The sequence below is a fragment of the Ambystoma mexicanum genome, chromosome 8 (genome assembly GCF_040938575.1).
Source record: "Ambystoma mexicanum isolate Mex_15411 chromosome 8, UKY_AmexF1_1, whole genome shotgun sequence".
NCBI lineage: Eukaryota > Metazoa > Chordata > Amphibia > Caudata > Ambystomatidae > Ambystoma > Ambystoma mexicanum.
Window position 1 is genome coordinate 731,871,981 of NC_090929.1, and position 22,605 is coordinate 731,894,585.

At 46.6% G+C, this 22,605-nt stretch overlaps 58 non-coding genes and 9 pseudogenes across 58 annotated transcripts; all 67 read left to right on the forward strand.

Moving 5' to 3' along the window:
* Positions 1-121: 121 nt before the first annotated feature.
* LOC138479786 (5S ribosomal RNA) lies at positions 122-240 on the forward strand. The gene has a single exon (XR_011273528.1). It is a non-coding gene; the product is annotated as a 5S ribosomal RNA (ribosomal RNA).
* A 106-nt stretch (positions 241-346) lies between these two features.
* On the forward strand, positions 347-465 carry LOC138476829 (5S ribosomal RNA). Its single transcript, XR_011270845.1, has one exon. It is a non-coding gene; the product is annotated as a 5S ribosomal RNA (ribosomal RNA).
* Positions 466-571: 106 nt separating this feature from the next.
* LOC138476830 (5S ribosomal RNA) lies at positions 572-690 on the forward strand. Its single transcript, XR_011270846.1, has one exon. It is a non-coding gene; the product is annotated as a 5S ribosomal RNA (ribosomal RNA).
* A 474-nt stretch (positions 691-1,164) lies between these two features.
* LOC138474136 (5S ribosomal RNA) lies at positions 1,165-1,280 on the forward strand (annotated as a pseudogene).
* A 106-nt stretch (positions 1,281-1,386) lies between these two features.
* On the forward strand, positions 1,387-1,505 carry LOC138476832 (5S ribosomal RNA). Its single transcript, XR_011270847.1, has one exon. It is a non-coding gene; the product is annotated as a 5S ribosomal RNA (ribosomal RNA).
* Positions 1,506-1,611: 106 nt separating this feature from the next.
* On the forward strand, positions 1,612-1,730 carry LOC138478108 (5S ribosomal RNA). Its single transcript, XR_011272006.1, has one exon. It is a non-coding gene; the product is annotated as a 5S ribosomal RNA (ribosomal RNA).
* A 463-nt stretch (positions 1,731-2,193) lies between these two features.
* LOC138479325 (5S ribosomal RNA) lies at positions 2,194-2,312 on the forward strand. Its single transcript, XR_011273110.1, has one exon. It is a non-coding gene; the product is annotated as a 5S ribosomal RNA (ribosomal RNA).
* Positions 2,313-2,418: 106 nt separating this feature from the next.
* On the forward strand, positions 2,419-2,537 carry LOC138476834 (5S ribosomal RNA). Its single transcript, XR_011270849.1, has one exon. It is a non-coding gene; the product is annotated as a 5S ribosomal RNA (ribosomal RNA).
* A 106-nt stretch (positions 2,538-2,643) lies between these two features.
* Positions 2,644-2,762, forward strand: LOC138479007 (5S ribosomal RNA). The gene has a single exon (XR_011272821.1). It is a non-coding gene; the product is annotated as a 5S ribosomal RNA (ribosomal RNA).
* A 106-nt stretch (positions 2,763-2,868) lies between these two features.
* Positions 2,869-2,987, forward strand: LOC138479113 (5S ribosomal RNA). Its single transcript, XR_011272917.1, has one exon. It is a non-coding gene; the product is annotated as a 5S ribosomal RNA (ribosomal RNA).
* A 463-nt stretch (positions 2,988-3,450) lies between these two features.
* LOC138479787 (5S ribosomal RNA) lies at positions 3,451-3,569 on the forward strand. Its single transcript, XR_011273529.1, has one exon. It is a non-coding gene; the product is annotated as a 5S ribosomal RNA (ribosomal RNA).
* Positions 3,570-3,675: 106 nt separating this feature from the next.
* On the forward strand, positions 3,676-3,794 carry LOC138476835 (5S ribosomal RNA). The gene has a single exon (XR_011270850.1). It is a non-coding gene; the product is annotated as a 5S ribosomal RNA (ribosomal RNA).
* A 106-nt stretch (positions 3,795-3,900) lies between these two features.
* LOC138476836 (5S ribosomal RNA) lies at positions 3,901-4,019 on the forward strand. Its single transcript, XR_011270851.1, has one exon. It is a non-coding gene; the product is annotated as a 5S ribosomal RNA (ribosomal RNA).
* A 474-nt stretch (positions 4,020-4,493) lies between these two features.
* LOC138476837 (5S ribosomal RNA) lies at positions 4,494-4,612 on the forward strand. The gene has a single exon (XR_011270852.1). It is a non-coding gene; the product is annotated as a 5S ribosomal RNA (ribosomal RNA).
* Positions 4,613-4,718: 106 nt separating this feature from the next.
* Positions 4,719-4,837, forward strand: LOC138478110 (5S ribosomal RNA). The gene has a single exon (XR_011272007.1). It is a non-coding gene; the product is annotated as a 5S ribosomal RNA (ribosomal RNA).
* Positions 4,838-5,300: 463 nt separating this feature from the next.
* On the forward strand, positions 5,301-5,419 carry LOC138479326 (5S ribosomal RNA). Its single transcript, XR_011273111.1, has one exon. It is a non-coding gene; the product is annotated as a 5S ribosomal RNA (ribosomal RNA).
* Positions 5,420-5,525: 106 nt separating this feature from the next.
* LOC138476838 (5S ribosomal RNA) lies at positions 5,526-5,644 on the forward strand. The gene has a single exon (XR_011270853.1). It is a non-coding gene; the product is annotated as a 5S ribosomal RNA (ribosomal RNA).
* Positions 5,645-6,108: 464 nt separating this feature from the next.
* On the forward strand, positions 6,109-6,224 carry LOC138474137 (5S ribosomal RNA; annotated as a pseudogene).
* A 106-nt stretch (positions 6,225-6,330) lies between these two features.
* Positions 6,331-6,449, forward strand: LOC138476839 (5S ribosomal RNA). Its single transcript, XR_011270854.1, has one exon. It is a non-coding gene; the product is annotated as a 5S ribosomal RNA (ribosomal RNA).
* Positions 6,450-6,555: 106 nt separating this feature from the next.
* On the forward strand, positions 6,556-6,674 carry LOC138478111 (5S ribosomal RNA). The gene has a single exon (XR_011272008.1). It is a non-coding gene; the product is annotated as a 5S ribosomal RNA (ribosomal RNA).
* Positions 6,675-7,137: 463 nt separating this feature from the next.
* LOC138479327 (5S ribosomal RNA) lies at positions 7,138-7,256 on the forward strand. Its single transcript, XR_011273112.1, has one exon. It is a non-coding gene; the product is annotated as a 5S ribosomal RNA (ribosomal RNA).
* A 106-nt stretch (positions 7,257-7,362) lies between these two features.
* LOC138476840 (5S ribosomal RNA) lies at positions 7,363-7,481 on the forward strand. Its single transcript, XR_011270855.1, has one exon. It is a non-coding gene; the product is annotated as a 5S ribosomal RNA (ribosomal RNA).
* A 464-nt stretch (positions 7,482-7,945) lies between these two features.
* Positions 7,946-8,061, forward strand: LOC138474139 (5S ribosomal RNA; annotated as a pseudogene).
* A 106-nt stretch (positions 8,062-8,167) lies between these two features.
* Positions 8,168-8,286, forward strand: LOC138476841 (5S ribosomal RNA). Its single transcript, XR_011270856.1, has one exon. It is a non-coding gene; the product is annotated as a 5S ribosomal RNA (ribosomal RNA).
* A 106-nt stretch (positions 8,287-8,392) lies between these two features.
* Positions 8,393-8,511, forward strand: LOC138478112 (5S ribosomal RNA). Its single transcript, XR_011272009.1, has one exon. It is a non-coding gene; the product is annotated as a 5S ribosomal RNA (ribosomal RNA).
* A 463-nt stretch (positions 8,512-8,974) lies between these two features.
* LOC138479328 (5S ribosomal RNA) lies at positions 8,975-9,093 on the forward strand. The gene has a single exon (XR_011273113.1). It is a non-coding gene; the product is annotated as a 5S ribosomal RNA (ribosomal RNA).
* Positions 9,094-9,199: 106 nt separating this feature from the next.
* On the forward strand, positions 9,200-9,318 carry LOC138476843 (5S ribosomal RNA). Its single transcript, XR_011270857.1, has one exon. It is a non-coding gene; the product is annotated as a 5S ribosomal RNA (ribosomal RNA).
* A 106-nt stretch (positions 9,319-9,424) lies between these two features.
* On the forward strand, positions 9,425-9,543 carry LOC138479008 (5S ribosomal RNA). The gene has a single exon (XR_011272822.1). It is a non-coding gene; the product is annotated as a 5S ribosomal RNA (ribosomal RNA).
* Positions 9,544-9,649: 106 nt separating this feature from the next.
* On the forward strand, positions 9,650-9,768 carry LOC138479114 (5S ribosomal RNA). The gene has a single exon (XR_011272918.1). It is a non-coding gene; the product is annotated as a 5S ribosomal RNA (ribosomal RNA).
* Positions 9,769-10,231: 463 nt separating this feature from the next.
* Positions 10,232-10,350, forward strand: LOC138479788 (5S ribosomal RNA). The gene has a single exon (XR_011273530.1). It is a non-coding gene; the product is annotated as a 5S ribosomal RNA (ribosomal RNA).
* Positions 10,351-10,456: 106 nt separating this feature from the next.
* LOC138476844 (5S ribosomal RNA) lies at positions 10,457-10,575 on the forward strand. Its single transcript, XR_011270858.1, has one exon. It is a non-coding gene; the product is annotated as a 5S ribosomal RNA (ribosomal RNA).
* Positions 10,576-11,039: 464 nt separating this feature from the next.
* On the forward strand, positions 11,040-11,158 carry LOC138479330 (5S ribosomal RNA). Its single transcript, XR_011273115.1, has one exon. It is a non-coding gene; the product is annotated as a 5S ribosomal RNA (ribosomal RNA).
* Positions 11,159-11,264: 106 nt separating this feature from the next.
* On the forward strand, positions 11,265-11,383 carry LOC138476846 (5S ribosomal RNA). The gene has a single exon (XR_011270860.1). It is a non-coding gene; the product is annotated as a 5S ribosomal RNA (ribosomal RNA).
* Positions 11,384-11,489: 106 nt separating this feature from the next.
* LOC138473917 (5S ribosomal RNA) lies at positions 11,490-11,605 on the forward strand (annotated as a pseudogene).
* Positions 11,606-11,711: 106 nt separating this feature from the next.
* LOC138476847 (5S ribosomal RNA) lies at positions 11,712-11,830 on the forward strand. Its single transcript, XR_011270861.1, has one exon. It is a non-coding gene; the product is annotated as a 5S ribosomal RNA (ribosomal RNA).
* A 106-nt stretch (positions 11,831-11,936) lies between these two features.
* Positions 11,937-12,055, forward strand: LOC138478934 (5S ribosomal RNA). The gene has a single exon (XR_011272755.1). It is a non-coding gene; the product is annotated as a 5S ribosomal RNA (ribosomal RNA).
* A 464-nt stretch (positions 12,056-12,519) lies between these two features.
* LOC138474141 (5S ribosomal RNA) lies at positions 12,520-12,635 on the forward strand (annotated as a pseudogene).
* Positions 12,636-12,741: 106 nt separating this feature from the next.
* LOC138476848 (5S ribosomal RNA) lies at positions 12,742-12,860 on the forward strand. The gene has a single exon (XR_011270862.1). It is a non-coding gene; the product is annotated as a 5S ribosomal RNA (ribosomal RNA).
* Positions 12,861-12,966: 106 nt separating this feature from the next.
* LOC138476849 (5S ribosomal RNA) lies at positions 12,967-13,085 on the forward strand. Its single transcript, XR_011270863.1, has one exon. It is a non-coding gene; the product is annotated as a 5S ribosomal RNA (ribosomal RNA).
* A 464-nt stretch (positions 13,086-13,549) lies between these two features.
* LOC138479331 (5S ribosomal RNA) lies at positions 13,550-13,668 on the forward strand. The gene has a single exon (XR_011273116.1). It is a non-coding gene; the product is annotated as a 5S ribosomal RNA (ribosomal RNA).
* A 106-nt stretch (positions 13,669-13,774) lies between these two features.
* On the forward strand, positions 13,775-13,893 carry LOC138476850 (5S ribosomal RNA). The gene has a single exon (XR_011270864.1). It is a non-coding gene; the product is annotated as a 5S ribosomal RNA (ribosomal RNA).
* Positions 13,894-13,999: 106 nt separating this feature from the next.
* On the forward strand, positions 14,000-14,118 carry LOC138476948 (5S ribosomal RNA). Its single transcript, XR_011270953.1, has one exon. It is a non-coding gene; the product is annotated as a 5S ribosomal RNA (ribosomal RNA).
* Positions 14,119-14,224: 106 nt separating this feature from the next.
* LOC138476851 (5S ribosomal RNA) lies at positions 14,225-14,343 on the forward strand. Its single transcript, XR_011270865.1, has one exon. It is a non-coding gene; the product is annotated as a 5S ribosomal RNA (ribosomal RNA).
* A 464-nt stretch (positions 14,344-14,807) lies between these two features.
* LOC138474142 (5S ribosomal RNA) lies at positions 14,808-14,923 on the forward strand (annotated as a pseudogene).
* A 106-nt stretch (positions 14,924-15,029) lies between these two features.
* LOC138476852 (5S ribosomal RNA) lies at positions 15,030-15,148 on the forward strand. The gene has a single exon (XR_011270866.1). It is a non-coding gene; the product is annotated as a 5S ribosomal RNA (ribosomal RNA).
* A 106-nt stretch (positions 15,149-15,254) lies between these two features.
* Positions 15,255-15,373, forward strand: LOC138479931 (5S ribosomal RNA). Its single transcript, XR_011273660.1, has one exon. It is a non-coding gene; the product is annotated as a 5S ribosomal RNA (ribosomal RNA).
* A 464-nt stretch (positions 15,374-15,837) lies between these two features.
* LOC138476854 (5S ribosomal RNA) lies at positions 15,838-15,956 on the forward strand. The gene has a single exon (XR_011270867.1). It is a non-coding gene; the product is annotated as a 5S ribosomal RNA (ribosomal RNA).
* A 106-nt stretch (positions 15,957-16,062) lies between these two features.
* Positions 16,063-16,181, forward strand: LOC138478935 (5S ribosomal RNA). Its single transcript, XR_011272756.1, has one exon. It is a non-coding gene; the product is annotated as a 5S ribosomal RNA (ribosomal RNA).
* A 106-nt stretch (positions 16,182-16,287) lies between these two features.
* Positions 16,288-16,406, forward strand: LOC138479009 (5S ribosomal RNA). Its single transcript, XR_011272823.1, has one exon. It is a non-coding gene; the product is annotated as a 5S ribosomal RNA (ribosomal RNA).
* A 106-nt stretch (positions 16,407-16,512) lies between these two features.
* Positions 16,513-16,631, forward strand: LOC138474753 (5S ribosomal RNA). Its single transcript, XR_011269052.1, has one exon. It is a non-coding gene; the product is annotated as a 5S ribosomal RNA (ribosomal RNA).
* A 463-nt stretch (positions 16,632-17,094) lies between these two features.
* LOC138479583 (5S ribosomal RNA) lies at positions 17,095-17,213 on the forward strand. Its single transcript, XR_011273345.1, has one exon. It is a non-coding gene; the product is annotated as a 5S ribosomal RNA (ribosomal RNA).
* A 106-nt stretch (positions 17,214-17,319) lies between these two features.
* On the forward strand, positions 17,320-17,438 carry LOC138476855 (5S ribosomal RNA). The gene has a single exon (XR_011270868.1). It is a non-coding gene; the product is annotated as a 5S ribosomal RNA (ribosomal RNA).
* Positions 17,439-17,902: 464 nt separating this feature from the next.
* LOC138474143 (5S ribosomal RNA) lies at positions 17,903-18,018 on the forward strand (annotated as a pseudogene).
* A 106-nt stretch (positions 18,019-18,124) lies between these two features.
* LOC138476856 (5S ribosomal RNA) lies at positions 18,125-18,243 on the forward strand. The gene has a single exon (XR_011270869.1). It is a non-coding gene; the product is annotated as a 5S ribosomal RNA (ribosomal RNA).
* Positions 18,244-18,349: 106 nt separating this feature from the next.
* On the forward strand, positions 18,350-18,468 carry LOC138477936 (5S ribosomal RNA). The gene has a single exon (XR_011271849.1). It is a non-coding gene; the product is annotated as a 5S ribosomal RNA (ribosomal RNA).
* Positions 18,469-18,931: 463 nt separating this feature from the next.
* Positions 18,932-19,050, forward strand: LOC138479333 (5S ribosomal RNA). Its single transcript, XR_011273117.1, has one exon. It is a non-coding gene; the product is annotated as a 5S ribosomal RNA (ribosomal RNA).
* A 106-nt stretch (positions 19,051-19,156) lies between these two features.
* Positions 19,157-19,275, forward strand: LOC138476858 (5S ribosomal RNA). The gene has a single exon (XR_011270871.1). It is a non-coding gene; the product is annotated as a 5S ribosomal RNA (ribosomal RNA).
* A 106-nt stretch (positions 19,276-19,381) lies between these two features.
* On the forward strand, positions 19,382-19,500 carry LOC138479010 (5S ribosomal RNA). The gene has a single exon (XR_011272824.1). It is a non-coding gene; the product is annotated as a 5S ribosomal RNA (ribosomal RNA).
* A 106-nt stretch (positions 19,501-19,606) lies between these two features.
* Positions 19,607-19,725, forward strand: LOC138479115 (5S ribosomal RNA). Its single transcript, XR_011272919.1, has one exon. It is a non-coding gene; the product is annotated as a 5S ribosomal RNA (ribosomal RNA).
* A 470-nt stretch (positions 19,726-20,195) lies between these two features.
* LOC138478518 (5S ribosomal RNA) lies at positions 20,196-20,314 on the forward strand. Its single transcript, XR_011272378.1, has one exon. It is a non-coding gene; the product is annotated as a 5S ribosomal RNA (ribosomal RNA).
* Positions 20,315-20,420: 106 nt separating this feature from the next.
* LOC138476859 (5S ribosomal RNA) lies at positions 20,421-20,539 on the forward strand. Its single transcript, XR_011270872.1, has one exon. It is a non-coding gene; the product is annotated as a 5S ribosomal RNA (ribosomal RNA).
* A 464-nt stretch (positions 20,540-21,003) lies between these two features.
* Positions 21,004-21,122, forward strand: LOC138479334 (5S ribosomal RNA). Its single transcript, XR_011273118.1, has one exon. It is a non-coding gene; the product is annotated as a 5S ribosomal RNA (ribosomal RNA).
* A 106-nt stretch (positions 21,123-21,228) lies between these two features.
* LOC138474663 (5S ribosomal RNA) lies at positions 21,229-21,337 on the forward strand (annotated as a pseudogene).
* A 106-nt stretch (positions 21,338-21,443) lies between these two features.
* LOC138478210 (5S ribosomal RNA) lies at positions 21,444-21,562 on the forward strand. The gene has a single exon (XR_011272098.1). It is a non-coding gene; the product is annotated as a 5S ribosomal RNA (ribosomal RNA).
* Positions 21,563-21,668: 106 nt separating this feature from the next.
* On the forward strand, positions 21,669-21,787 carry LOC138476860 (5S ribosomal RNA). The gene has a single exon (XR_011270873.1). It is a non-coding gene; the product is annotated as a 5S ribosomal RNA (ribosomal RNA).
* Positions 21,788-22,251: 464 nt separating this feature from the next.
* On the forward strand, positions 22,252-22,367 carry LOC138474144 (5S ribosomal RNA; annotated as a pseudogene).
* A 106-nt stretch (positions 22,368-22,473) lies between these two features.
* LOC138476861 (5S ribosomal RNA) lies at positions 22,474-22,592 on the forward strand. Its single transcript, XR_011270874.1, has one exon. It is a non-coding gene; the product is annotated as a 5S ribosomal RNA (ribosomal RNA).
* The last annotated feature ends 13 nt before the right edge of the window (positions 22,593-22,605 follow it).

The window sequence follows — 22,605 nt, forward strand, 5'->3', positions numbered from 1 at the left end:
TTATATATCTCGCCTGATCGAGCCTGATCGAGCGATGAGCGTGGTATCATGTTGCAAGTGGCTGCATGGCTTAGCTTACTAAATGCAAATGCATAAGAGTAATATTCTTAGCATTTCTAGAGCCTACTGCCACACCACACTGAATGCGCCCGATCTCGTCTGATCTCGGAAGCTAAGCAGTGTCGGGCCTAGTTAGTACCTGGATGGGAGACTGCCTGGGAATACCAGGTGCTGTAGGCTTTTTTGTGCTCCAAGTTCAGGAAGTGAGCCATTTCTCAATTGCCTTTCAAAACTGCAAGGTCTAGCCGACTAGATGCTTAAAAGTACAAAACTCACTAGGCCCAGAGCCTACGGCCACACCACACTGAATGCGCCCGATCTCGTCTGATCTCGGAAGCTAAGCAGTGTCGGGCCTAGTTAGTACCTGGATGGGAGACCGCCTGGGAATACCAGGTGCTGTAGGCTTTTTTGTGCTCCAAGTTCAGGAAGTGAGCCATTTCTCAATTGCCTTTCAAAACTGCAAGGTCTAGCCGACTAGATGCTTAAAAGTACAAAACTCACTAGGACCAGAGCCTACGGCCACACCACACTGAATGCGCCCGATCTCGTCTGATCTCGGAAGCTAAGCAGTGTCGGGCCTAGTTAGTACCTGGATGGGAGACCGCCTGGGAATACCAGGTGCTGTAGGCTATTTTGTGCTCCATGATTAGTAATTGCACAACTTCTCAATTACTTTTCAAATTTGGTATGTTTCCAAAATAATTTTATCCCGTTTTATAGCGGAAATGTTGGACAACATTATGAGGGCTGGAGCTACCTATTTACATATAATTAGCATACAGGTAGTGTGTTCATGGGTAATAAATCGACTTTCACATGTAATGCAGTACAGAGAATATTGAGTCCTTCAAGAGGCATGAAAGAAAGCCGTTATTGTGTTGATTGTTCTCTCCATCTCCCTGCAACAGAAACAGGATGGATGGATTAAAGTTATCCTACCAGACATAGGAGTCCTGAATGGGCCCACCAGTCTTATATATCTCGCCTGATCGAGCCTGATCGAGCGCTGATCGAGCGATGAGCGTGGTATCATGTTGCAAGTGGCTGCATGGCTTAGCTTACTAAATGCAAATGCATAAGAGTAATATTCTTAGCATTACTAGAGCCTACGGCCACACCAGACTGAATGCGCCCGATCTCGTCTGATCTCGGAAGCTCAGTGTCGGGCCTAGTTAGTACCTGGATGGGAGACCGCCTGGGAATACCAGGTGCTGTAGGCTTTTTTGTGCTCCAAGTTCAGGAAGTGAGCCATTTCTCAATTGCCTTTCAAAACTGCAAGGTCTAGCCGACTAGATGCTTAAAAGTACAAAACTCACTAGGCCCAGAGCCTACGGCCACACCACACTGAATGCGCCCGATCTCGTCTGATCTCGGAAGCTAAGCAGTGTCGGGCCTAGTTAGTACCTGGATGGGAGACCGCCTGGGAATACCAGGTGCTGTAGGCTTTTTTGTGCTCCAAGTTCAGGAAGTGAGCCATTTCTCAATTGCCTTTCAAAACTGCAAGGTCTAGCCGACTAGATGCTTAAAAGTACAAAACTCACTAGGCCCAGAGCCTACGGCCACACCACACTGAATGCGCCTGATCTCGTCTGATCTCGGAAGCTAAGCAGTGTCGGGCCTAGTTAGTACCTGGATGGGAGACCGCCTGGGAATACCAGGTGCTGTAGGCTATTTTGTGCTCCATGATTAGTAATTGCACAACTTCTCAATTACTTTTCAAATTTGGTATGTTTCCAAAATAATTTTATCCCGTTTTATAGCGGAAATGTTGGACAACATTATGAGGGCTGGAGCTACCTATTTACATATAATTAGCATACAGGTAGTGTGTTCATGGGTAATAAATCGACTTTCACATGTAATGCAGTACAGAGAATATTGAGTCCTTCAAGAGGCATGAAAGAAAGCCGTTATTGTGTTGATTGTTCTCTCCACCTCCCTGCAACAGAAACAGGATGGATGGATTAAAGTTATCCTACCAGACATAGGAGTCCTGAATGGGCCCACCAGTCTTATATATCTCGCCTGATCGAGCCTGATCGAGCGATGAGCGTGGTATCATGTTGCAAGTGGCTGCATGGCTTAGCTTACTAAATGCAAATGCATAAGAGTAATATTCTTAGCATTTCTAGAGCCTACGGCCACACCACACTGAATGCGCCCAATCTCGTCTGATCTCGGAAGCTAAGCAGTGTCGGGCCTAGTTAGTACCTGGATGGGAGACCGCCTGGGAATACCAGGTGCTGTAGGCTTTTTTGTGCTCCAAGTTCAGGAAGTGAGCCATTTCTCAATTGCCTTTCAAAACTGCAAGGTCTAGCCGACTAGATGCTTAAAAGTACAAAACTCACTAGGCCCAGAGCCTACGGCCACACCACACTGAATGCGCCCGATCTCGTCTGATCTCGGAAGCTAAGCAGTGTCGGGCCTAGTTAGTACCTGGATGGGAGACCGCCTGGGAATACCAGGTGCTGTAGGCTTTTTTGTGCTCCAAGTTCAGGAAGTGAGCCATTTCTCAATTGCCTTTCAAAACTGCAAGGTCTAGCCGACTAGATGCTTAAAAGTACAAAACTCACTAGGACCAGAGCCTACGGCCACACCACACTGAATGCGCCCGATCTCGTCTGATCTCAGAAGCTAAGCAGTGTCGGGCCTAGTTAGTACCTGGATGGGAGACCGCCTGGGAATACCAGGTGCTGTAGGCTTTTTTGTGCTCCAAGTTCAGGAAGTGAGCCATTTCTCAATTGCCTTTCAAAACTGCAAGGTCTAGCCGACTAGATGCTTAAAAGTACAAAACTCACTAGGCCCAGAGCCTACGGCCACACCACACTGAATGCGCCCGATCTCGTCTGATCTCGTAAGCTAAGCAGTGTCGGGCCTAGTTAGTACCTGGATGGGAGACCGCCTGGGAATACCAGGTGCTGTAGGCTATTTTGTGCTCCATGATTAGTAATTGCACAACTTCTCAATTACTTTTCAAATTTGGTATGTTTCCAAAATAATTTTATCCCGTTTTATAGCGGAAATGTTGGACAACATTATGAGGGCTGGAGCTACCTATTTACATATAATTAGCATACAGGTAGTGTGTTCATGGGTAATAAATCGACTTTCACATGTAATGCAGTACAGAGAATATTGAGTCCTTCAAGAGGCATGAAAGAAAGCCGTTATTGTGTTGATTGTTCTCTCCACCTCCCTGCAACAGAAACAGGATGGATGGATTAAAGTTATCCTACCAGACATAGGAGTCCTGAATGGGCCCACCAGTCTTATATATCTCGCCTGATCGAGCCTGATCGAGCGATGAGCGTGGTATCATGTTGCAAGTGGCTGCATGGCTTAGCTTACTAAATGCAAATGCATAAGAGTAATATTCTTAGCATTTCTAGAGCCTACTGCCACACCACACTGAATGCGCCCGATCTCGTCTGATCTCGGAAGCTAAGCAGTGTCGGGCCTAGTTAGTACCTGGATGGGAGACTGCCTGGGAATACCAGGTGCTGTAGGCTTTTTTGTGCTCCAAGTTCAGGAAGTGAGCCATTTCTCAATTGCCTTTCAAAACTGCAAGGTCTAGCCGACTAGATGCTTAAAAGTACAAAACTCACTAGGCCCAGAGCCTACGGCCACACCACACTGAATGCGCCCGATCTCGTCTGATCTCGGAAGCTAAGCAGTGTCGGGCCTAGTTAGTACCTGGATGGGAGACCGCCTGGGAATACCAGGTGCTGTAGGCTTTTTTGTGCTCCAAGTTCAGGAAGTGAGCCATTTCTCAATTGCCTTTCAAAACTGCAAGGTCTAGCCGACTAGATGCTTAAAAGTACAAAACTCACTAGGACCAGAGCCTACGGCCACACCACACTGAATGCGCCCGATCTCGTCTGATCTCGGAAGCTAAGCAGTGTCGGGCCTAGTTAGTACCTGGATGGGAGACCGCCTGGGAATACCAGGTGCTGTAGGCTATTTTGTGCTCCATGATTAGTAATTGCACAACTTCTCAATTACTTTTCAAATTTGGTATGTTTCCAAAATAATTTTATCCCGTTTTATAGCGGAAATGTTGGACAACATTATGAGGGCTGGAGCTACCTATTTACATATAATTAGCATACAGGTAGTGTGTTCATGGGTAATAAATCGACTTTCACATGTAATGCAGTACAGAGAATATTGAGTCCTTCAAGAGGCATGAAAGAAAGCCGTTATTGTGTTGATTGTTCTCTCCATCTCCCTGCAACAGAAACAGGATGGATGGATTAAAGTTATCCTACCAGACATAGGAGTCCTGAATGGGCCCACCAGTCTTATATATCTCGCCTGATCGAGCCTGATCGAGCGCTGATCGAGCGATGAGCGTGGTATCATGTTGCAAGTGGCTGCATGGCTTAGCTTACTAAATGCAAATGCATAAGAGTAATATTCTTAGCATTTCTAGAGCCTACGGCCACACCACACTGAATGCGCCCGATCTCGTCTGATCTCGGAAGCTAAGCAGTGTCGGGCCTAGTTAGTACCTGGATGGGAGACCGCCTGGGAATACCAGGTGCTGTAGGCTTTTTTGTGCTCCAAGTTCAGGAAGTGAGCCATTTCTCAATTGCCTTTCAAAACTGCAAGGTCTAGCCGACTAGATGCTTAAAAGTACAAAACTCACTAGGCCCAGAGCCTACGGCCACACCACACTGAATGCGCCTGATCTCGTCTGATCTCGGAAGCTAAGCAGTGTCGGGCCTAGTTAGTACCTGGATGGGAGACCGCCTGGGAATACCAGGTGCTGTAGGCTATTTTGTGCTCCATGATTAGTAATTGCACAACTTCTCAATTACTTTTCAAATTTGGTATGTTTCCAAAATAATTTTATCCCGTTTTATAGCGGAAATGTTGGACAACATTATGAGGGCTGGAGCTACCTATTTACATATAATTAGCATACAGGTAGTGTGTTCATGGGTAATAAATCGACTTTCACATGTAATGCAGTACAGAGAATATTGAGTCCTTCAAGAGGCATGAAAGAAAGCCGTTATTGTGTTGATTGTTCTCTCCACCTCCCTGCAACAGAAACAGGATGGATGGATTAAAGTTATCCTACCAGACATAGGAGTCCTGAATGGGCCCACCAGTCTTATATATCTCGCCTGATCGAGCCTGATCGAGCGATGAGCGTGGTATCATGTTGCAAGTGGCTGCATGGCTTAGCTTACTAAATGCAAATGCATAAGAGTAATATTCTTAGCATTTCTAGAGCCTACGGCCACACCACACTGAATGCGCCCAATCTCGTCTGATCTCGGAAGCTAAGCAGTGTCGGGCCTAGTTAGTACCTGGATGGGAGACCGCCTGGGAATACCAGGTGCTGTAGGCTTTTTTGTGCTCCAAGTTCAGGAAGTGAGCCATTTCTCAATTGCCTTTCAAAACTGCAAGGTCTAGCCGACTAGATGCTTAAAAGTACAAAACTCACTAGGCCTAGAGCCTACGGCCACACCACACTGAATGCGCCCGATCTCGTCTGATCTCGGAAGCTAAGCAGTGTCGGGCCTAGTTAGTACCTGGATGGGAGACCGCCTGGGAATACCAGGTGCTGTAGGCTATTTTGTGCTCCATGATTAGTAATTGCGCAACTTCTCAATTACTTTTCAAATTTGGTATGTTTCCAAAATAATTTTATCCCGTTTTATAGCGGAAATGTTGGACAACATTATGAGGGCTGGAGCTACCTATTTACATATAATTAGCATACAGGTAGTGTGTTCATGGGTAATAAATCGACTTTCACATGTAATGCAGTACAGAGAATATTGAGTCCTTCAAGAGGCATGAAAGAAAGCCGTTATTGTGTTGATTGTTCTCTCCACCTCCCTGCAACAGAAACAGGATGGATGGATTAAAGTTATCCTACCAGACATAGGAGTCCTGAATGGGCCCACCAGTCTTATATATCTCGCCTGATCGAGCGCTGATCGAGCGATGAGCGTGGTATCATGTTGCAAGTGGCTGCATGGCTTAGCTTACTAAATGCAAATGCATAAGAGTAATATTCTTAGCATTACTAGAGCCTACGGCCACACCAGACTGAATGCGCCCGATCTCGTCTGATCTCGGAAGCTCAGTGTCGGGCCTAGTTAGTACCTGGATGGGAGACCGCCTGGGAATACCAGGTGCTGTAGGCTTTTTTGTGCTCCAAGTTCAGGAAGTGAGCCATTTCTCAATTGCCTTTCAAAACTGCAAGGTCTAGCCGACTAGATGCTTAAAAGTACAAAACTCACTAGGCCCAGAGCCTACGGCCACACCACACTGAATGCGCCCGATCTCGTCTGATCTCGGAAGCTAAGCAGTGTCGGGCCTAGTTAGTACCTGGATGGGAGACCGCCTGGGAATACCAGGTGCTGTAGGCTTTTTTGTGCTCCAAGTTCAGGAAGTGAGCCATTTCTCAATTGCCTTTCAAAACTGCAAGGTCTAGCCGACTAGATGCTTAAAAGTACAAAACTCACTAGGCCCAGAGCCTACGGCCACACCACACTGAATGCGCCTGATCTCGTCTGATCTCGGAAGCTAAGCAGTGTCGGGCCTAGTTAGTACCTGGATGGGAGACCGCCTGGGAATACCAGGTGCTGTAGGCTATTTTGTGCTCCATGATTAGTAATTGCACAACTTCTCAATTACTTTTCAAATTTGGTATGTTTCCAAAATAATTTTATCCCGTTTTATAGCGGAAATGTTGGACAACATTATGAGGGCTGGAGCTACCTATTTACATATAATTAGCATACAGGTAGTGTGTTCATGGGTAATAAATCGACTTTCACATGTAATGCAGTACAGAGAATATTGAGTCCTTCAAGAGGCATGAAAGAAAGCCGTTATTGTGTTGATTGTTCTCTCCACCTCCCTGCAACAGAAACAGGATGGATGGATTAAAGTTATCCTACCAGACATAGGAGTCCTGAATGGGCCCACCAGTCTTATATATCTCGCCTGATCGAGCCTGATCGAGCGATGAGCGTGGTATCATGTTGCAAGTGGCTGCATGGCTTAGCTTACTAAATGCAAATGCATAAGAGTAATATTCTTAGCATTTCTAGAGCCTACGGCCACACCACACTGAATGCGCCCAATCTCGTCTGATCTCGGAAGCTAAGCAGTGTCGGGCCTAGTTAGTACCTGGATGGGAGACCGCCTGGGAATACCAGGTGCTGTAGGCTTTTTTGTGCTCCAAGTTCAGGAAGTGAGCCATTTCTCAATTGCCTTTCAAAACTGCAAGGTCTAGCCGACTAGATGCTTAAAAGTACAAAACTCACTAGGCCTAGAGCCTACGGCCACACCACACTGAATGCGCCCGATCTCGTCTGATCTCGGAAGCTAAGCAGTGTCGGGCCTAGTTAGTACCTGGATGGGAGACCGCCTGGGAATACCAGGTGCTGTAGGCTATTTTGTGCTCCATGATTAGTAATTGCGCAACTTCTCAATTACTTTTCAAATTTGGTATGTTTCCAAAATAATTTTATCCCGTTTTATAGCGGAAATGTTGGACAACATTATGAGGGCTGGAGCTACCTATTTACATATAATTAGCATACAGGTAGTGTGTTCATGGGTAATAAATCGACTTTCACATGTAATGCAGTACAGAGAATATTGAGTCCTTCAAGAGGCATGAAAGAAAGCCGTTATTGTGTTGATTGTTCTCTCCACCTCCCTGCAACAGAAACAGGATGGATGGATTAAAGTTATCCTACCAGACATAGGAGTCCTGAATGGGCCCACCAGTCTTATATATCTCGCCTGATCGAGCGCTGATCGAGCGATGAGCGTGGTATCATGTTGCAAGTGGCTGCATGGCTTAGCTTACTAAATGCAAATGCATAAGAGTAATATTCTTAGCATTACTAGAGCCTACGGCCACACCAGACTGAATGCGCCCGATCTCGTCTGATCTCGGAAGCTCAGTGTCGGGCCTAGTTAGTACCTGGATGGGAGACCGCCTGGGAATACCAGGTGCTGTAGGCTTTTTTGTGCTCCAAGTTCAGGAAGTGAGCCATTTCTCAATTGCCTTTCAAAACTGCAAGGTCTAGCCGACTAGATGCTTAAAAGTACAAAACTCACTAGGCCCAGAGCCTACGGCCACACCACACTGAATGCGCCCGATCTCGTCTGATCTCGGAAGCTAAGCAGTGTCGGGCCTAGTTAGTACCTGGATGGGAGACCGCCTGGGAATACCAGGTGCTGTAGGCTTTTTTGTGCTCCAAGTTCAGGAAGTGAGCCATTTCTCAATTGCCTTTCAAAACTGCAAGGTCTAGCCGACTAGATGCTTAAAAGTACAAAACTCACTAGGCCCAGAGCCTACGGCCACACCACACTGAATGCGCCTGATCTCGTCTGATCTCGGAAGCTAAGCAGTGTCGGGCCTAGTTAGTACCTGGATGGGAGACCGCCTGGGAATACCAGGTGCTGTAGGCTATTTTGTGCTCCATGATTAGTAATTGCACAACTTCTCAATTACTTTTCAAATTTGGTATGTTTCCAAAATAATTTTATCCCGTTTTATAGCGGAAATGTTGGACAACATTATGAGGGCTGGAGCTACCTATTTACATATAATTAGCATACAGGTAGTGTGTTCATGGGTAATAAATCGACTTTCACATGTAATGCAGTACAGAGAATATTGAGTCCTTCAAGAGGCATGAAAGAAAGCCGTTATTGTGTTGATTGTTCTCTCCACCTCCCTGCAACAGAAACAGGATGGATGGATTAAAGTTATCCTACCAGACATAGGAGTCCTGAATGGGCCCACCAGTCTTATATATCTCGCCTGATCGAGCCTGATCGAGCGATGAGCGTGGTATCATGTTGCAAGTGGCTGCATGGCTTAGCTTACTAAATGCAAATGCATAAGAGTAATATTCTTAGCATTTCTAGAGCCTACGGCCACACCACACTGAATGCGCCCAATCTCGTCTGATCTCGGAAGCTAAGCAGTGTCGGGCCTAGTTAGTACCTGGATGGGAGACCGCCTGGGAATACCAGGTGCTGTAGGCTTTTTTGTGCTCCAAGTTCAGGAAGTGAGCCATTTCTCAATTGCCTTTCAAAACTGCAAGGTCTAGCCGACTAGATGCTTAAAAGTACAAAACTCACTAGGCCCAGAGCCTACGGCCACACCACACTGAATGCGCCCGATCTCGTCTGATCTCGGAAGCTAAGCAGTGTCGGGCCTAGTTAGTACCTGGATGGGAGACCGCCTGGGAATACCAGGTGCTGTAGGCTTTTTTGTGCTCCAAGTTCAGGAAGTGAGCCATTTCTCAATTGCCTTTCAAAACTGCAAGGTCTAGCCGACTAGATGCTTAAAAGTACAAAACTCACTAGGACCAGAGCCTACGGCCACACCACACTGAATGCGCCCGATCTCGTCTGATCTCAGAAGCTAAGCAGTGTCGGGCCTAGTTAGTACCTGGATGGGAGACCGCCTGGGAATACCAGGTGCTGTAGGCTTTTTTGTGCTCCAAGTTCAGGAAGTGAGCCATTTCTCAATTGCCTTTCAAAACTGCAAGGTCTAGCCGACTAGATGCTTAAAAGTACAAAACTCACTAGGCCCAGAGCCTACGGCCACACCACACTGAATGCGCCCGATCTCGTCTGATCTCGTAAGCTAAGCAGTGTCGGGCCTAGTTAGTACCTGGATGGGAGACCGCCTGGGAATACCAGGTGCTGTAGGCTATTTTGTGCTCCATGATTAGTAATTGCACAACTTCTCAATTACTTTTCAAATTTGGTATGTTTCCAAAATAATTTTATCCCGTTTTATAGCGGAAATGTTGGACAACATTATGAGGGCTGGAGCTACCTATTTACATATAATTAGCATACAGGTAGTGTGTTCATGGGTAATAAATCGACTTTCACATGTAATGCAGTACAGAGAATATTGAGTCCTTCAAGAGGCATGAAAGAAAGCCGTTATTGTGTTGATTGTTCTCTCCACCTCCCTGCAACAGAAACAGGATGGATGGATTAAAGTTATCCTACCAGACATAGGAGTCCTGAATGGGCCCACCAGTCTTATATATCTCGCCTGATCGAGCCTGATCGAGCGATGAGCGTGGTATCATGTTGCAAGTGGCTGCATGGCTTAGCTTACTAAATGCAAATGCATAAGAGTAATATTCTTAGCATTTCTAGAGCCTACTGCCACACCACACTGAATGCGCCCGATCTCGTCTGATCTCGGAAGCTAAGCAGTGTCGGGCCTAGTTAGTACCTGGATGGGAGACTGCCTGGGAATACCAGGTGCTGTAGGCTTTTTTGTGCTCCAAGTTCAGGAAGTGAGCCATTTCTCAATTGCCTTTCAAAACTGCAAGGTCTAGCCGACTAGATGCTTAAAAGTACAAAACTCACTAGGCCCAGAGCCTACGGCCACACCACACTGAATGCGCCCGATCTCGTCTGATCTCGGAAGCTAAGCAGTGTCGGGCCTAGTTAGTACCTGGATGGGAGACCGCCTGGGAATACCAGGTGCTGTAGGCTATTTTGTGCTCCATGATTAGTAATTGCGCAACTTCTCAATTACTTTTCAAATTTGGTATGTTTCCAAAATAATTGTATCCCGTTTTATAGCGGAAATGTTGGACAACATTATGAGGGCTGGAGCTACCTATTTACATATAATTAGCATACAGGTAGTGTGTTCATGGGTAATAAATCGACTTTCACATGTAATGCAGTACAGAGAATATTGAGTCCTTCAAGAGGCATGAAAGAAAGCCGTTATTGTGTTGATTGTTCTCTCCACCTCCCTGCAACAGAAACAGGATGGATGGATTAAAGTTATCCTACCAGACATAGGAGTCCTGAATGGGCCCACCAGTCTTATATATCTCGCCTGATCAAGCGCTGATCGAGCGATGAGCGTGGTATCATGTTGCAAGTGGCTGCATGGCTTAGCTTACTAAATGCAAATGCATAAGAGTAATATTCTTAGCATTACTCGAGCCTACGGCCACACCACACTGAATGCGCCCAATCTCGTCTGATCTCGGAAGCTAAGCAGTGTCGGGCCTAGTTAGTACCTGGATGGGAGACCGCCTGGGAATACCAGGTGCTGTAGGCTTTTTTGTGCTCCAAGTTCAGGAAGTGAGCCATTTCTCAATTGCCTTTCAAAACTGCAAGGTCTAGCCGACTAGATGCTTAAAAGTACAAAACTCACTAGGCCCAGAGCCTACGGCCACACCACACTGAATGCGCCCGATCTCGTCTGATCTCGGAAGCTAAGCAGTGTCGGGCCTAGTTAGTACCTGGATGGGAGACCGCCTGGGAATACCAGGTGCTGTAGGCTTTTTTGTGCTCCAAGTTCAGGAAGTGAGCCATTTCTCAATTGCCTTTCAAAACTGCAAGGTCTAGCCGACTAGATGCTTAAAAGTACAAAACTCACTAGGACCAGAGCCTATGGCCACACCACACTGAATGCGCCCGATCTCGTCTGATCTCGGAAGCTCAGTGTCGGGCCTAGTTAGTACCTGGATGGGAGACCGCCTGGGAATACCAGGTGCTGTAGGCTTTTTTGTGCTCCAAGTTCAGGAAGTGAGCCATTTCTCAATTGCCTTTCAAAACTGCAAGGTCTAGCCGACTAGATGCTTAAAAGTACAAAACTCACTAGGCCCAGAGCCTACGGCCACACCACACTGAATGCGCCCGATCTCGTCTGATCTCGGAAGCTAAGCAGTGTCGGGCCTAGTTAGTACCTGGATGGGAGACCGCCTGGGAATACCAGGTGCTGTAGGCTTTTTTGTGCTCCAAGTTCAGGAAGTGAGCCATTTCTCAATTGCCTTTCAAAACTGCAAGGTCTAGCCGACTAGATGCTTAAAAGTACAAAACTCACTAGGCCCTGAGCCTACGGCCACACCACACTGAATGCGCCCGATCTCGTCTGATCTCGGAAGCTAAGCAGTGTCAGGCCTAGTTAGTACCTGGATGGGAGACCGCCTGGGAATACCAGGTGCTGTAGGCTATTTTGTGCTCCATGATTAGTAATTGCACAACTTCTCAATTACTTTTCAAATTTGGTATGTTTCCAAAATAATTTTATCCCGTTTTATAGCGGAAATGTTGGACAACATTATGAGGGCTGGAGCTACCTATTTACATATAATTAGCATACAGGTAGTGTGTTCATGGGTAATAAATCGACTTTCACATGTAATGCAGTACAGAGAATATTGAGTCCTTCAAGAGGCATGAAAGAAAGCCGTTATTGTGTTGATTGTTCTCTCCACCTCCCTGCAACAGAAACAGGATGGATGGATTAAAGTTATCCTACCAGACATAGGAGTCCTGAATGGGCCCACCAGTCTTATATATCTCGCCTGATCGAGCGCTGATCGAGCGATGAGCGTGGTATCATGTTGCAAGTGGCTGCATGGCTTAGCTTACTAAATGCAAATGCATAAGAGTAATATTCTTAGCATTACTAGAGCCTACGGCCACACCAGACTGAATGCGCCCGATCTCGTCTGATCTCGGAAGCTCAGTGTCGGGCCTAGTTAGTACCTGGATGGGAGACCGCCTGGGAATACCAGGTGCTGTAGGCTTTTTTGTGCTCCAAGTTCAGGAAGTGAGCCATTTCTCAATTGCCTTTCAAAACTGCAAGGTCTAGCCGACTAGATGCTTAAAAGTACAAAACTCACTAGGCCCAGAGCCTACGGCCACACCACACTGAATGCGCCCGATCTCGTCTGATCTCGGAAGCTAAGCAGTGTCGGGCCTAGTTAGTACCTGGATGGGAGACCGCCTGGGAATACCAGGTGCTGTAGGCTTTTTTGTGCTCCAAGTTCAGGAAGTTAGCCATTTCTCAATTGCCTTTCAAAACTGCAAGGTCTAGCCGACTAGATGCTTAAAAGTACAAAACTCACTAGGACCAGAGCCTACGGCCACACCACACTGAATGCGCCCGATCTCGTCTGATCTCGGAAGCTAAGCAGTGTCGGGCCTAGTTAGTACCTGGATGGGAGACCGCCTGGGAATACCAGGTGCTGTAGGCTATTTTGTGCTCCATGATTAGTAATTGCACAACTTCTCAATTACTTTTCAAATTTGGTATGTTTCCAAAATAATTTTATCCCGTTTTATAGCGGAAATGTTGGACAACATTATGAGGGCTGGAGCTACCTATTTACATATAATTAGCATACAGGTAGTGTGTTCATGGGTAATAAATCGACTTTCACATGTAATGCAGTACAGAGAATATTGAGTCCTTCAAGAGGCATGAAAGAAAGCCGTTATTGTGTTGATTGTTCTCTCCACCTCCCTGCAACAGAAACAGGATGGATGGATTAAAGTTATCCTACCAGACATAGGAGTCCTGAATGGGCCCACCAGTCTTATATATCTCGCCTGATCAAGCGCTGATCGAGCGATGAGCGTGGTATCATGTTGCAAGTGGCTGCATGGCTTAGCTTACTAAATGCAAATGCATAAGAGTAATATTCTTAGCATTACTCGAGCCTACGGCCACACCACACTGAATGCGCCCAATCTCGTCTGATCTCGGAAGCTAAGCAGTGTCGGGCCTAGTTAGTACCTGGATGGGAGACCGCCTGGGAATACCAGGTGCTGTAGGCTTTTTTGTGCTCCAAGTTCAGGAAGTGAGCCATTTCTCAATTGCCTTTCAAAACTGCAAGGTCTAGCCGACTAGATGCTTAAAAGTACAAAACTCACTAGGCCCAGAGCCTACGGCCACACCACACTGAATGCGCCCGATCTCGTCTGATCTCGGAAGCTAAGCAGTGTCGGGCCTAGTTAGTACCTGGATGGGAGACCGCCTGGGAATACCAGGTGCTGTAGGCTTTTTTGTGCTCCAAGTTCAGGAAGTGAGCCATTTCTCAATTGCCTTTCAAAACTGCAAGGTCTAGCCGACTAGATGCTTAAAAGTACAAAACTCACTAGGACCAGAGCCTACGGCCACACCACACTGAATGCGCCCGATCTCGTCTGATCTCGGAAGCTAAGCAGTGTCGGGCCTGGTTAGTACCTGGATGGGAGACCGCCTGGGAATACCAGGTGCTGTAGGCTTTTTTGTGCTCCAAGTTCAGGAAGTGAGCCATTTCTCAATTGCCTTTCAAAACTGCAAGGTCTAGCCGACTAGATGCTTAAAAGTACAAAACTCACTAGGCCCTGAGCCTACGGCCACACCACACTGAATGCGCCCGATCTCGTCTGATCTCGGAAGCTAAGCAGTGTCGGGCCTAGTTAGTACCTGGATGGGAGACCGCCTGGGAATACCAGGTGCTGTAGGCTATTTTGTGCTCCATGATTAGTAATTGCACAACTTCTCAATTACTTTTCAAATTTGGTATGTTTCCAAAATAATTTTATCCCGTTTTATAGCGGAAATGTTGGACAACATTATGAGGGCTGGAGCTACCTATTTACATATAATTAGCATACAGGTAGTGTGTTCATGGGTAATAAATCGACTTTCACATGTAATGCAGTACAGAGAATATTGAGTCCTTCAAGAGGCATGAAAGAAAGCCGTTATTGTGTTGATTGTTCTCTCCACCTCCCTGCAACAGAAACAGGATGGATGGATTAAAGTTATCCTACCAGACATAGGAGTCCTGAATGGGCCCACCAGTCTTATATATCTCGCCTGATCGAGCGCTGATCGAGCAATGAGCGTGGTATCATGTTGCAAGTGGCTGCATGGCTTAGCTTACTAAATGCAAATGCATAAGAGTAATATTCTTAGCATTACTAGAGCCTACGGCCACACCAGACTGAATGCGCCCGATCTCGTCTGATCTCGGAAGCTCAGTGTCGGGCCTAGTTAGTACCTGGATGGGAGACCGCCTGGGAATACCAGGTGCTGTAGGCTTTTTTGTGCTCCAAGTTCAGGAAGTGAGCCATTTCTCAATTGCCTTTCAAAACTGCAAGGTCTAGCCGACTAGATGCTTAAAAGTACAAAACTCACTAGGCCCAGAGCCTACGGCCACACCACACTGAATGCGCCCGATCTCGTCTGATCTCGGAAGCTAAGCAGTGTCGGGCCTAGTTAGTACCTGGATGGGAGACCGCCTGGGAATACCAGGTGCTGTAGGCTTTTTTGTGCTCCAAGTTCAGGAAGTGAGCCATTTCTCAATTGCCTTTCAAAACTGCAAGGTCTAGCCGACTAGATGCTTAAAAGTACAAAACTCACTAGGACCAGAGCCTACGGCCACACCACACTGAATGCGCCCGATCTCGTCTGATCTGGGAAGCTAAGCAGTGTCGGGCCTAGTTAGTACCTGGATGGGAGACCGCCTGGGAATACCAGGTGCTGTAGGCTATTTTGTGCTCCATGATTAGTAATTGCACAACTTCTCAATTACTTTTCAAATTTGGTATGTTTCCAAAATAATTTTATCCCGTTTTATAGCGGAAATGTTGGACAACATTATGAGGGCTGGAGCTACCTATTTACATATAATTAGCATACAGGTAGTGTGTTCATGGGTAATAAATCGACTTTCACATGTAATGCAGTACAGAGAATATTGAGTCCTTCAAGAGGCATGAAAGAAAGCCGTTATTGTGTTGATTGTTCTCTCCACCTCCCTGCAACAGAAACAGGATGGATGGATTAAAGTTATCCTACCAGACATAGGAGTCCTGAATGGGCCCACCAGTCTTATATATCTCGCCTGATCAAGCGCTGATCGAGCGATGAGCGTGGTATCATGTTGCAAGTGGCTGCATGGCTTAGCTTACTAAATGCAAATGCATAAGAGTAATATTCTTAGCATTACTCGAGCCTACGGCCACACCACACTGAATGCGCCCGATCTCGTCTGATCTCGGAAGCTAAGCAGTGTCGGGCCTAGTTAGTACCTGGATGGGAGACCGCCTGGGAATACCAGGTGCTGTAGGCTTTTTTGTGCTCCAAGTTCAGGAAGTGAGCCATTTCTCAATTGCCTTTCAAAACTGCAAGGTCTAGCCGACTAGATGCTTAAAAGTACAAAACTCACTAGGCCCAGAGCCTACGGCCACACCACACTGAATGCGCCCGATCTCGTCTGATCTCGGAAGCTAAGCAGTGTCAGGCCTAGTTAGTACCTGGATGGGAGACCGCCTGGGAATACCAGGTGCTGTAGGCTTTTTTGTGCTCCAAGTTCAGGAAGTGAGCCATTTCTCAATTGCCTTTCAAAACTGCAAGGTCTAGCCGACTAGATGCTTAAAAGTACAAAACTCACTGGGACCAGAGCCTACGGCCACACCACACTGAATGCGCCCGATCTCGTCTGATCTCAGAAGCTAAGCAGTGTCGGGCCTAGTTAGTACCTGGATGGGAGACCGCCTGGGAATACCAGGTGCTGTAGGCTTTTTTGTGCTCCAAGTTCAGGAAGTGAGCCATTTCTCAATTGCCTTTCAAAACTGCAAGGTCTAGCCGACTAGATGCTTAAAAGTACAAAACTCACTAGGCCCTGAGCCTACGGCCACACCACACTGAATGCACCCGATCTCGTCTGATCTCGGAAGCTAAGCAGTGTCGGGCCTAGTTAGTACCTGGATGGGAGACCGCCTGGGAATACCAGGTGCTGTAGGCTATTTTGTGCTCCATGATTAGTAATTGCACAACTTCTCAATTACTTTTCAAATTTGGTATGTTTCCAAAATAATTTTATCCCGTTTTATAGCGGAAATGTTGGACAACATTATGAGGGCTGGAGCTACCTATTTACATATAATTAGCATACAGGTAGTGTGTTCATGGGTAATAAATCGACTTTCACATGTAATGCAGTACAGAGAATATTGAGTCCTTCAAGAGGCATGAAAGAAAGCCGTTATTGTGTTGATTGTTCTCTCCACCTCCCTGCAACAGAAACAGGATGGATGGATTAAAGTTATCCTACCAGACATAGGAGTCCTGAATGGGCCCACCAGTCTTATATATCTCGCCTGATCGAGCCTGATCGAGCGATGAGCGTGGTATCATGTTGCAAGTGGCTGCATGGCTTAGCTTACTAAATGCAAATGCATAAGAGTAATATTCTTAGCATTTCTAGAGCCTACGGCCACACCACACTGAATGCGCCTGATCTCGTCTGATCTCGGAAGCTAAGCAGTGTCGGGCCTAGTTAGTACCTGGATGGGAGACTGCCTGGGAATACCAGGTGCTGTAGGCTTTTTTGTGCTCCAAGTTCAGGAAGTGAGCCATTTCTCAATTGCCTTTCAAAACTGCAAGGTCTAGCCGACTAGATGCTTAAAAGTACAAAACTCACTAGGCCCAGAGCCTACGGCCACACCACACTGAATGCGCCCGATCTCGTCTGATCTCGGAAGCTAAGCAGTGTCGGGCCTAGTTAGTACCTGGATGGGAGACCGCCTGGGAATACCAGGTGCTGTAGGCTATTTTGTGCTCCATGATTAGTAATTGCGCAACTTCTCAATTACTTTTCAAATTTGGTATGTTTCCAAAATAATTTTATCCCGTTTTATAGCGGAAATGTTGGACAACATTATGAGGGCTGGAGCTACCTATTTACATATAATTAGCATACAGGTAGTGTGTTCATGGGTAATAAATCGACTTTCACATGTAATGCAGTACAGAGAATATTGAGTCCTTCAAGAGGCATGAAAGAAAGCCGTTATTGTGTTGATTGTTCTCTCCACCTCCCTGCAACAGAAACAGGATGGATGGATTAAAGTTATCCTACCAGACATAGGAGTCCTGAATGGGCCCACCAGTCTTATATATCTCGCCTGATCGAGCGCTGATCGAGCGATGAGCGTGGTATCATGTTGCAAGTGGCTGCATGGCTTAGCTTACTAAATGCAAATGCATAAGAGTAATATTCTTAGCATTACTAGAGCCTACGGCCACACCAGACTGAATGCGCCCGATCTCGTCTGATCTCGGAAGCTCAGTGTCGGGCCTAGTTAGTACCTGGATGGGAGACCGCCTGGGAATACCAGGTGCTGTAGGCTTTTTTGTGCTCCAAGTTCAGGAAGTGAGCCATTTCTCAATTGCCTTTCAAAACTGCAAGGTCTAGCCGACTAGATGCTTAAAAGTACAAAACTCACTAGGCCCAGAGCCTACGGCCACACCACACTGAATGCGCCCGATCTCGTCTGATCTCGGAAGCTAAGCAGTGTCGGGCCTAGTTAGTACCTGGATGGGAGACCGCCTGGGAATACCAGGTGCTGTAGGCTTTTTTGTGCTCCAAGTTCAGGAAGTGAGCCATTTCTCAATTGCCTTTCAAAACTGCAAGGTCTAGCCGACTAGATGCTTAAAAGTACAAAACTCACTAGGCCCAGAGCCTACGGCCACACCACACTGAATGCGCCTGATCTCGTCTGATCTCGGAAGCTAAGCAGTGTCGGGCCTAGTTAGTACCTGGATGGGAGACCACCTGGGAATACCAGGTGCTGTAGGCTATTTTGTGCTCCATGATTAGTAATTGCACAACTTCTCAATTACTTTTCAAATTTGGTATGTTTCCAAAATAATTTTATCCCGTTTTATAGCGGAAATGTTGGACAACATTATGAGGGCTGGAGCTACCTATTTACATATAATTAGCATACAGGTAGTGTGTTCATGGGTAATAAATCGACTTTCACATGTAATGCAGTACAGAGAATATTGAGTCCTTCAAGAGGCATGAAAGAAAGCCGTTATTGTGTTGATTGTTCTCTCCACCTCCCTGCAACAGAAACAGGATGGATGGATTAAAGTTATCCTACCAGACATAGGAGTCCTGAATGGGCCCACCAGTCTTATATATCTCGCCTGATCGAGCCTGATCGAGCGATGAGCGTGGTATCATGTTGCAAGTGGCTGCATGGCTTAGCTTACTAAATGCAAATGCATAAGAGTAATATTCTTAGCATTTCTAGAGCCTACGGCCACACCACACTGAATGCGCCCAATCTCGTCTGATCTCGGAAGCTAAGCAGTGTCGGGCCTAGTTAGTACCTGGATGGGAGACCGCCTGGGAATACCAGGTGCTGTAGGCTTTTTTGTGCTCCAAGTTCAGGAAGTGAGCCATTTCTCAATTGCCTTTCAAAACTGCAAGGTCTAGCCGACTAGATGCTTAAAAGTACAAAACTCACTAGGCCCAGAGCCTACGGCCACACCACACTGAATGCGCCCGATCTCGTCTGATCTCGGAAGCTAAGCAGTGTCGGGCCTAGTTAGTACCTGGATGGGAGACCGCCTGGGAATACCAGGTGCTGTAGGCTTTTTTGTGCTCCAAGTTCAGGAAGTGAGCCATTTCTCAATTGCCTTTCAAAACTGCAAGGTCTAGCCGACTAGATGCTTAAAAGTACAAAACTCACTAGGACCAGAGCCTACGGCCACACCACACTGAATGCGCCCGATCTCGTCTGATCTCAGAAGCTAAGCAGTGTCGGGCCTAGTTAGTACCTGGATGGGAGACCGCCTGGGAATACCAGGTGCTGTAGGCTTTTTTGTGCTCCAAGTTCAGGAAGTGAGCCATTTCTCAATTGCCTTTCAAAACTGCAAGGTCTAGCCGACTAGATGCTTAAAAGTACAAAACTCACTAGGCCCAGAGCCTACGGCCACACCACACTGAATGCGCCCGATCTCGTCTGATCTCGTAAGCTAAGCAGTGTCGGGCCTAGTTAGTACCTGGATGGGAGACCGCCTGGGAATACCAGGTGCTGTAGGCTATTTTGTGCTCCATGATTAGTAATTGCACAACTTCTCAATTACTTTTCAAATTTGGTATGTTTCCAAAATAATTTTATCCCGTTTTATAGCGGAAATGTTGGACAACATTATGAGGGCTGGAGCTACCTATTTACATATAATTAGCATACAGGTAGTGTGTTCATGGGTAATAAATCGACTTTCACATGTAATGCAGTACAGAGAATATTGAGTCCTTCAAGAGGCATGAAAGAAAGCCGTTATTGTGTTGATTGTTCTCTCCACCTCCCTGCAACAGAAACAGGATGGATGGATTAAAGTTATCCTACCAGACATAGGAGTCCTGAATGGGCCCACCAGTCTTATATATCTCGCCTGATCGAGCCTGATCGAGCGATGAGCGATGAGCGTGGTATCATGTTGCAAGTGGCTGCATGGCTTAGCTTACTAAATGCAAATGCATAAGAGTAATATTCTTAGCATTTCTAGAGCCTACGGCCACACCACACTGAATGCGCCCGATCTCGTCTGATCTCGGAAGCTAAGCAGTGTCGGGCCTAGTTAGTACCTGGATGGGAGACTGCCTGGGAATACCAGGTGCTGTAGGCTTTTTTGTGCTCCAAGTTCAGGAAGTGAGCCATTTCTCAATTGCCTTTCAAAACTGCAAGGTCTAGCCGACTAGATGCTTAAAAGTACAAAACTCACTAGGCCCAGAGCCTACGGCCACACCACACTGAATGCGCCCGATCTCGTCTGATCTCGGAAGCTAAGCAGTGTCGGGCCTAGTTAGTACCTGGATGGGAGACCGCCTGGGAATACCAGGTGCTGTAGGCTATTTTGTGCTCCATGATTAGTAATTGCGCAACTTCTCAATTACTTTTCAAATTTGGTATGTTTCCAAAATAATTTTATCCCGTTTTATAGCGGAAATGTTGGACAACATTATGAGGGCTGGAGCTACCTATTTACATATAATTAGCATACAGGTAGTGTGTTCATGGGTAATAAATCGACTTTCACATGTAATGCAGTACAGAGAATATTGAGTCCTTCAAGAGGCATGAAAGAAAGCCGTTATTGTGTTGATTGTTCTCTCCACCTCCCTGCAACAGAAACAGGATGGATGGATTAAAGTTATCCTACCAGACATAGGAGTCCTGAATGGGCCCACCAGTCTTATATATCTCGCCTGATCAAGCGCTGATCGAGCGATGAGCGTGGTATCATGTTGCAAGTGGCTGCATGGCTTAGCTTACTAAATGCAAATGCATAAGAGTAATATTCTTAGCATTACTCGAGCCTACGGCCACACCACACTGAATGCGCCCAATCTCGTCTGATCTCGGAAGCTAAGCAGTGTCGGGCCTAGTTAGTACCTGGATGGGAGACCGCCTGGGAATACCAGGTGCTGTAGGCTTTTTTGTGCTCCAAGTTCAGGAAGTGAGCCATTTCTCAATTGCCTTTCAAAACTGCAAGGTCTAGCCGACTAGATGCTTAAAAGTACAAAACTCACTAGGCCCAGAGCCTACGGCCACACCACACTGAATGCGCCTGATCTCGGAAACTAAGCAGTGTCGGGCCTAGTTAGTACCTGGATGGGAGACCGCCTGGGAATACCAGGTGCTGTAGGCTTTTTTGTGCTCCAAGTTCAGGAAGTGAGCCATTTCTCAATTGCCTTTCAAAACTGCAAGGTCTAGCCGACTAGATGCTTAAAAGTACAAAACTCACTAGGACCAGAGCCTACGGCCACACCACACTGAATGCGCCCGATCTCGTCTGATCTCGGAAGCTAAGCAGTGTCGGGCCTGGTTAGTACCTGGATCGGAGACCGCCTGGGAATACCAGGTGCTGTAGGCTTTTTTGTGCTCCAAGTTCAGGAAGTGAGCCATTTCTCAATTGCCTTTCAAAACTGCAAGGTCTAGCCGACTAGATGCTTAAAAGTACAAAACTCACTAGGCCCTGAGCCTACGGCCACACCACACTGAATGCGCCCGATCTCGTCTGATCTCGGAAGCTAAGCAGTGTCGGGCCTAGTTAGTACCTGGATGGGAGACCGCCTGGGAATACCAGGTGCTGTAGGCTATTTTGTGCTCCATGATTAGTAATTGCACAACTTCTCAATTACTTTTCAAATTTGGTATGTTTCCAAAATAATTTTATCCCGTTTTATAGCGGAAATGTTGGACAACATTATGAGGGCTGGAGCTACCTATTTACATATAATTAGCATACAGGTAGTGTGTTCATGGGTAATAAATCGACTTTCACATGTAATGCAGTACAGAGAATATTGAGTCCTTCAAGAGGCATGAAAGAAAGCCGTTATTGTGTTGATTGTTCTCTCCACCTCCCTGCAACAGAAACAGGATGGATGGATTAAAGTTATCCTACCAGACATAGGAGTCCTGAATGGGCCCACCAGTCTTATATATCTCGCCTGATCGAGCGCTGATCGAGCGATGAGCGTGGTATCATGTTGCAAGTGGCTGCATGGCTTAGCTTACTAAATGCAAATGCATAAGAGTAATATTCTTAGCATTACTAGAGCCTACGGCCACACCAGACTGAATGCGCCCGATCTCGTCTGATCTCGGAAGCTCAGTGTCGGGCCTAGTTAGTACCTGGATGGGAGACCGCCTGGGAATACCAGGTGCTGTAGGCTTTTTTGTGCTCCAAGTTCAGGAAGTGAGCCATTTCTCAATTGCCTTTCAAAACTGCAAGGTCTAGCCGACTAGATGCTTAAAAGTACAAAACTCACTAGGCCCAGAGCCTACGGCCACACCACACTGAATGCGCCCGATCTCGTCTGATCTCGGAAGCTAAGCAGTGTCGGGCCTAGTTAGTACCTGGATGGGAGACCGCCTGGGAATACCAGGTGCTGTAGGCTTTTTTGTGCTCCA